At 39.5% G+C, this 7,569-nt stretch overlaps 1 pseudogene; it reads left to right on the forward strand.

Moving 5' to 3' along the window:
- The first annotated feature begins 6,545 nt into the window (after positions 1–6,545).
- Positions 6,546–6,982, forward strand: LOC107533713 (large ribosomal subunit protein uL15 pseudogene; annotated as a pseudogene).
- Positions 6,983–7,569: the final 587 nt, after the last annotated feature.

Consider the following 7,569-nt stretch of genomic DNA (forward strand, 5'->3'; position numbering starts at 1 on the left):
CAATGCAATTCCTATTAAAATACCAACAACGGAGCTAGAACAAATATTCCAAAAAATTATATGGAACCAAAAAAGACCCTGAATAGCCACAGCAATATTGAAAAATAAGAAGAGAGTTGGAGGAATCACTTTACTGGATATAAAACTATACTACAATGCCATTGTAATCAAAACAGCCTGGTATTGGTACAACAACAGACATACAGATCAATGGAACAGAACAGAGAATCCAGAAATTGACCCATGCCATTATGGTCAATTAATATTTGACAAAGGAGGCAAGATCATACAGTGGAGTAAAGATAGTCTCTTCAATAAATGGTGTTGGGAAAATTGGACAGGTAGATGCAAAAAAATGAAATTAGATCAGCAACATACTCCATACACAAGAATAAATAATTCAAAATGGATAAAAGACTTAAGTGTAGGTTGCAAAACCATAAAAATCCTGGAAGAAAACATAGGCAGTAAAGTCACAGACATCTCACATAGTGGAATTTTCACTGATACATCTCCTAGGGTGAGAGAAACAAAAAAATAAACAAATGGGACTACATCAAACTAAAAAGCCTCTGCACAGCAAAAGAAATTATCCTCAAAATACAAAAGAACCTCACAGTATGGGAGAACATATTTGCCAAGGATGTATCTGATAAGGGGCTAATTTGCAAAATGTACAAAGAACTCATACAACTCTACAGGAGGAAGACAAACAATCCAATTTAAAAATGGGCAAAGGACCTGAATAGACACTTTTCCAAAGAGGACATACAGATGGACAAGAGACATATGAAAAAATACTCAAAGTCACTAATCATCAGAGATGCAAATTAAAACCACAATGAGGTATCACTTCACACCTGTAAGAATGGCTACCATCAACAAATCAACAAATGACACGTGCTGGTGAGGATGTGGCGAAAGGGGAACCCTGGTACACTATTGGTGTAATGCAGACTGGTGCGACCACTTTGGAAAACAGTATGGAGGTTCCTCAAAAAATTAAAAATGGAACTGCGATTTGACCAAGTGATCCCACTTCTAGGAATATATCCTAAGAATCCTAAAACACTATTCAGAAAGAATATGTGCACCCCTATGTTCATAGCAGCACAATTTACAATAGCTAAGATCTAGAAACAGCCCAAGTGCCCATCAGTAGATGAGTGGATAAAAAAGCTGTGGGACATTTACGCCATGGAATACTATGCAGCTGTAAAGAAGAAGGATCTCTTACCCTTTGAGACAGTATGGATGGACCTGGAGAATATTATGCTAAGCAAAATAAGCCAGGCAGACAAAGACAAATATCACATGATCTCACCTGTATGTGGAATCTAAAGAGCACGATAAACTGATGAACGAAATAGATTCAGTGAGATAGAAGCATGGAAGAGACTGATGAATCTCAGAGGGAAGGTGGTGGGTGGGTAGGGAGAGATTAATCAAGGAATTTATATGCTTATATACATAACCCATGGACACAGACAATAGTGTGGTGAAGGCCTGGGGCAGGGAGTGGGTGTGGGGTAGAAGTGGTCAATGGGGAAGGAAAGGGGACATCTGTAATATTTTCAGAAATAAAGATAAATTTTTAAAAAATGAAATGATGTGGTTTCTAGTTATTAAAAAATAAAAGCATATCCAAAAAGAAAGAAAGAAAGAAAGAAAGAAAGAAAGAAAGAAAGAAAGAAAGAAAGAAAGAAAGAAAGAAAGAAAGAGAAAAAGAAAGTAAATACAAGAAAATAAGAATATCAGTCCAAGAGAGCCAATATCTGAATAACAGAAGTTCCAAAAAGAAAAAAAGAAAAACAAAATGGAGGACTGCAATGATCACAGAAACACAAAAGTGACCCAGAACAAAAGGATACTAGTTTTCTAATTGAAAGAACATAAAGAGCATAACAAGTGACCAGCACACTGAATGAATGAAGACCTATACCAAGACATACCATTGTGGAATTTCAGATTCCCAGGCATAAAAAGAAAATTTTAAAAAGAATAAACCACACACCAACCAGATAACATCCAAAGTTTTAAGAATCAGAATAGCAGATATGTCAACAGCAATCCTGGAAGCAAAAAACAGTGGAACAAGGCCTTCAAAATTCTGAGGGAAAATTATTTGCAATCTTGAACTCTTTATCCAGACAAACTACCAATCAAGTGAGGATAGTTTATAATAAAGGCATCCTCAGTTACTCATATGCACAAAACGTTTACCTTCCATGCAGAGCTTTTCAGGAAGTGACTCAAGTATGCTTCATCAATGAGGCTGTAAAGCAAGAAAAAAGTGTTGGGGTTCAGGAAACAAGAGATCCAAGATAGAAAAGAGGTGAATGGACTTTTGAAGCTGGAAACAAAGCTAGAATAAGCTTCCAGTTCACACAGGAGTAAGATTATGGAGGACTCTAAAAGGAATATTGTACAAAAAAGAAAGAAAGAAAGAAAGAGAGAGAGAGAGAGAAAGAGAAAGAAAGAAAGAAAGAAAGAAAGAAAGAAAGAAAGAAAGAAAGAAAGAAAGAAAGAAAGAAAGAAAGAAAGAAAGAAAGAAAGAAAGAAAGAAAGAAAGAACACAAAAACAAACAAACACAAACAACTGATGTATTTGTACTGATTTAGGTTTTACAGTTCTATTGGAATATTTGGGATCAGTTCTATAAACAATAAGCAAATAGGAAGAGAAAACACAGACAATTACTGACTCTAGAAAAAATAAAAGTTGTGCCAAAAGTAAAATGCAGTATATAGTATATTAAAAGGCTAATTATGAACAATGTTGATATCACTTACTTTTTACAGCTTGTATTTTTTAAATTTGTCATAAAATATACATAAGATAAAACTTACCATTTTAACCATTTTGAAGTGTATAGTTCAGTGGCATTAAATACATTCTCAATGTTGATGTAATTTTTTTACTTGAAATAATTTTTAGTTTTCAATTGCAGTAGAAGTACAATATTATATTAGTTTCAGGTCTATAACCCAGTGATTAGACATTATATAACTTACTAAGTGATTACTTGATAAATCTAGTACCCATCTGACACCATACAGTTATTACAATATTATTGGCTATATTCCCTATCATGTACTTTACATCCCCATGATTATTCCGTAATTACCAATTTGAACTTCTTAATCCCTTTATCTTTTCCAGCCATCCCCCCAACACCCTCCTGTTAGGCAACCATCAAAATGTTCTCTGTATCTATGAGTCTGTTTCTGCTCTGCTTATTCATTTATGTATTTTTAGATTCCACATATAAGTGAAATCATACAGCATCTTCTTCCTCTGTCTAACTTATTTTACTCAGCACAATAACCTCTCAGTCCATCCATGTTGTTGCAGTGGCAAGATTTAATTCTTTTTTATAGCTGAGTCATATTCCATTGTGTATATGCACCACTTTTTTGTTCATTTATCTTTTGATGGACACTTAGGTTGCTTCCATATGGCTATTGTAATTAATGCTGCAATAAATGTATAGATGTATATGTCTTTTCAATTTAATGTTTTGGGTTTCTATGGGTGAATATCCAGAAGTGGAACTGTTGGGTCCTTCTTTGTCTCTTGTTATAGCCTTTGTTTTAAAGCCTACTTTGTCTAGTATAAGTATTACTACTCCAGATTTTTGTTTGTTTCCATTTTCATCAAATACCTTTTCCCATCTCTTTACTTTCAGTCTGTGTGTCTTTTGATCTGAAGTGAGTATCTTGTAGACAGCATATGTAAGTGTCTTGTTTTGTTATCTATTCAGACTCCATATGTCTTTTGACTGGAGCATTTAATCTATTTGCATTTAAAGTAATTGTTGATAGATAGGTATTTATTGCCATTTTATAATTCATATTTTTGATCTTTTTTCCCTTCTTTTTCTTAAAGAAGACCCCTTAACATTTCTTGTAATACTGGTTTGGTGGTGATTAACTCCTTTAGCTTTTTCTTGTCTTGGAAGCTCTTTACCTGTCATTTGATTTCAAATGATAGCTTTCCTGGGTAATCTTGGTTGTAGGTCCTTACTTTTCTTCACTTTGAATATTTCTTGCCACTCCCTTCTGGCCTGCAATGCTTCTGTTGAGAAATCAGCTGACAGTCTTATGAGAGCTCCCTTGTAGGTAACTAATTGCTTTTCTCTTGCTGCTTTTAAGATTCTCTCTTTGTCTGTAACCTTTGGCATTTTAATTATGATGTGTCTTGGTGTGGGCCTCTTTGGGGATTCTCTGCACTTCCTGGACTTGTATGTCTATTTCCTTCATCAGGGTAGGGAAGTTTTGGGTCATTATTTTTTCACATAGGTTTTCAATTTCTTGCTTTCTCTCTTCTCCTTCCAGTACCCCCATGGTGTGAATGTTGGTATGCTTGAAATTGTCCCAGAGGCTGGTTACACTATCCTCACTTTTTAAAATTACTTTTTCTTTTTGCTGTTCTGATTGGGTGTTTTCTGCTTTGTTATCTTCCAAATCTCTGATTTCACCTGCTGCTTCACTGTTGATTTCCTGTAATGTATTCTTCATTTCAGACTGGTTATTTTTATGTTTTACCTCTGTTTTTATGTTTTCTATCTCTTCGTTGTACTTTTCACTAAGTTCATCTACTCTTCCCCTAAGTTCATTGAGCATCCTTATAACCAGTGTTTTGAACTCTGCACCTGATGGTTACTTGTCTCCATTTTGTTTAGTTCTTTTTCTGGAGTTTTGTTCTGCTTTCACTTGGGACATGTTTCTTTGTCCCTTCATTTTGGTTGCCTTCCTATATTTGTTTCTATGTGTCAGGTAGAGCTGCTGTGTCTCCTGGGCTGATGTCATAGGTGTCCTGTAGTGTCCAGTGGCACAGCCTGCCCAATCACCTGAGTTGGGCACTTCAGGTATGCCCCCCATGTGCGCTGTGCGGACCCTCCTATTGTAGTTGAAGCTTGAATGCTGTTGGCACCTCAGTGGGAGGGATTCACCCCCAGCTACATTGGCTGTGAAGATTGGCTGCAACTGCCTTGGAGGATCAGCTGTGCAGGGGCCAACCCCAGGGAGCAGGATTTACTTGGGTGGGGCTCGAGTACATGCTGAATTTGCCCTTTGAGTGTTGATTTGGTGATGCTCTGGCATGGTCTGAAGTTGTCCACTTCAGTGTGCTGGCTCTGGGGCCGCCTGAGAGGTACAGGCCAAGGTCAGCCACCACCTGTGCTCTGCCCAGGGCCACCCAGCATGAGCTTCACAAATGACTGCTACTTGTGCTGGCCTTGGAGGTGCCCAGGAGAGACCAAGCTGCAGATCAAGGCCAGCTGCCGCTAGTGCAGAGCCTGAGGCCAGTTAGCAAGAGGTACAGGGCATGGTGAGGCCAGATGCTGCTTGTTTGAGAGATTTTAGGAAAGCCTGAAGCATGAGCTAAAACAGGCTATTTGTATGGAAAAGCCACTGGAAATGGCTTGGGTGGGCCCACAAGTTGGGTGGGGCAGGGGTTTCAGGGAATCACCAGGGTGAGGTGAACAGTATTAGCCAGGTTGATGGAGACTCAGATATGGCACCCTCCTGCCGGCTCTGTGGGGGCAGGGATCATCAAAGGAAAAATGCCAGCACTTCTGTCTGGAAGAAAGCTGCCCCTCCAGGTCTTGCCCTGATGCCAGACAAATCAGTTCCTCCCCGTATGTCCCTGGTGCCTTTGGAGCTGCTGGAGCATAGAGGAAGTGAGTCCGAGTAAGTCCATGTGTGGGCCCATTCAGAGCAACACATGGGCCCGGCCAGGCATGGCTCAGCGGTTGAGCATCAACCTAGGATCCAGGTGATCGGGGTTCGTTTCCTGGTCAGGGCACATTACCAGGTTGCAGGCTTCAGCCAATTAATGACTCTCATCATTGATCTTTCTATCTCCTCTCTCCCTCTCTCTTCCTCTCTCTGAAATTAATAAAGATATATTTTAGAGAAAAAAAAAAGAGCAACACATGGGATTCCAGCAGCCCTCCCTCTCACTCAGCCACAATCCCTGCTGGTGTTTACAACCAGAATTTATGGGGACTTCTCTTCATGGCACTGGGACCCTGGACTGGTGGGCCTGGTGTGGGGCTGGGGCCCCTTGCTCCTCAGAGGGGACCTCTGCGGCTAAGATATCTTTCCCGATTTTTATCTGCCACACATGGGTGTGGGACCAGCCCATTCTGTGTCTCCACCTCTCCTACCAGTCTTGATGTAGCTTCTTCTTTATATCCTTAGTTGTGGGACTTTTTTCAGCTAGATTTCAGTCAGTTCTGAATGATGATTGTCCTATAGTTTAGTTGTAATTTTTTTGATGTGGTTGTGGGAGAATGCAAGTACCCCATTTACATAGGCCACCATCTGAGCCAGAACCCCCCTCATTGATATCATCTTAATGTGAACACTAAATGATGATTTAGTAAAAAGTGTTATGTAACTCCAAGAGGAAGGAAATGTGTGTGCACATTGAGGGAAGAGTTCATGAGTTCAAAGTAATATGTACAGAATGGTACCATCAAAACATGTACACAGGCTAAACTTTGTGGAGGCCTCCCTCTTGCATCTTGGCCACTGACATGTCATCCAGACTGAGAAAGACCCGGAAGCTTCAGGGCCACATGAGCCACATCAGCAAGCACAGGAAGCACCCAGGAGGCCAAGGTTATGCTGGTGGCTTATATCATCAAACGATCAACTTTGACAAATATCACGCAGGTTATTGTGGGAAAGTTGGTATGAGGATTACCACTTAAAGAGGAGCCAGAGCTTCTGCCCACTTGTCAACCTTGATAAACTCTGGACCTTGGTCAGTGAGCAGACACAGGTAAATGCTGCCAAAAACAAGACTGGAGCTGCTCCTATCATTGATGTGGTGCGATTGGGCTACTACAAAGCTCTGAGGGAGGGAAAGCTCCCAAAGCAGCCTGTCATTGTGAAGGCCAAGTTCTTCAGCAGAAGAGTTTCGGAGAAGATTAAGAGTGTTGGGGGGTGGGGGTGTGTTTTGTCCTGGTAGCTTGAAGCTACACAGAGGGAAGTTCATTAAATTCTCACAAGTGGACAAAAAAAGTACACAATCTATATGCATAACAGAAAGACTGAAAAGAAAGAACATGTATCAAAGTGTTAATAGTGGGTATTTTTGAATGGTTGGATTATGGGTAAGTCCCATTTCTTATTTCAGTTGATCTGTTTTTTTAAAGTTTTTTCTAAATAAACAGGTATTACTTTCGAGATGAGAAAAAACATCATCAAAACATTATTTATATAATCAATATAGGATATAGATTTAAATTGGTAGTATGAGAGGTTTAGTTAGATATTAGAAAGCACTGAACCCTACAGGTAACTAAACACCTTCCTGACCTTTCCTTATGCAAGAAAGGATATGTGTGCCCAGGGAAAGAAGGGGCCAAGAGAGAAAAAGGGAGCATGCTGAAAGAGCAACTGCTGAGAGCTCCCAGAAAAAAGGGGAGAGGAATTGCACCAACGTGATAGAATGATGGAAAGCTGAAAAATAGAAAAACAAAATTAAGTCTCAGAAACCCTGGAGCCCAGATACAACTCTGCCTGGCTTTTAGCCAGGGGTGTGGAATTTTGTTG

The sequence above is a fragment of the Miniopterus natalensis genome, chromosome 1, assembly GCF_054644295.1.
Source record: "Miniopterus natalensis isolate mMinNat1 chromosome 1, mMinNat1.hap1, whole genome shotgun sequence".
Taxonomy (NCBI): domain Eukaryota; kingdom Metazoa; phylum Chordata; class Mammalia; order Chiroptera; family Miniopteridae; genus Miniopterus; species Miniopterus natalensis.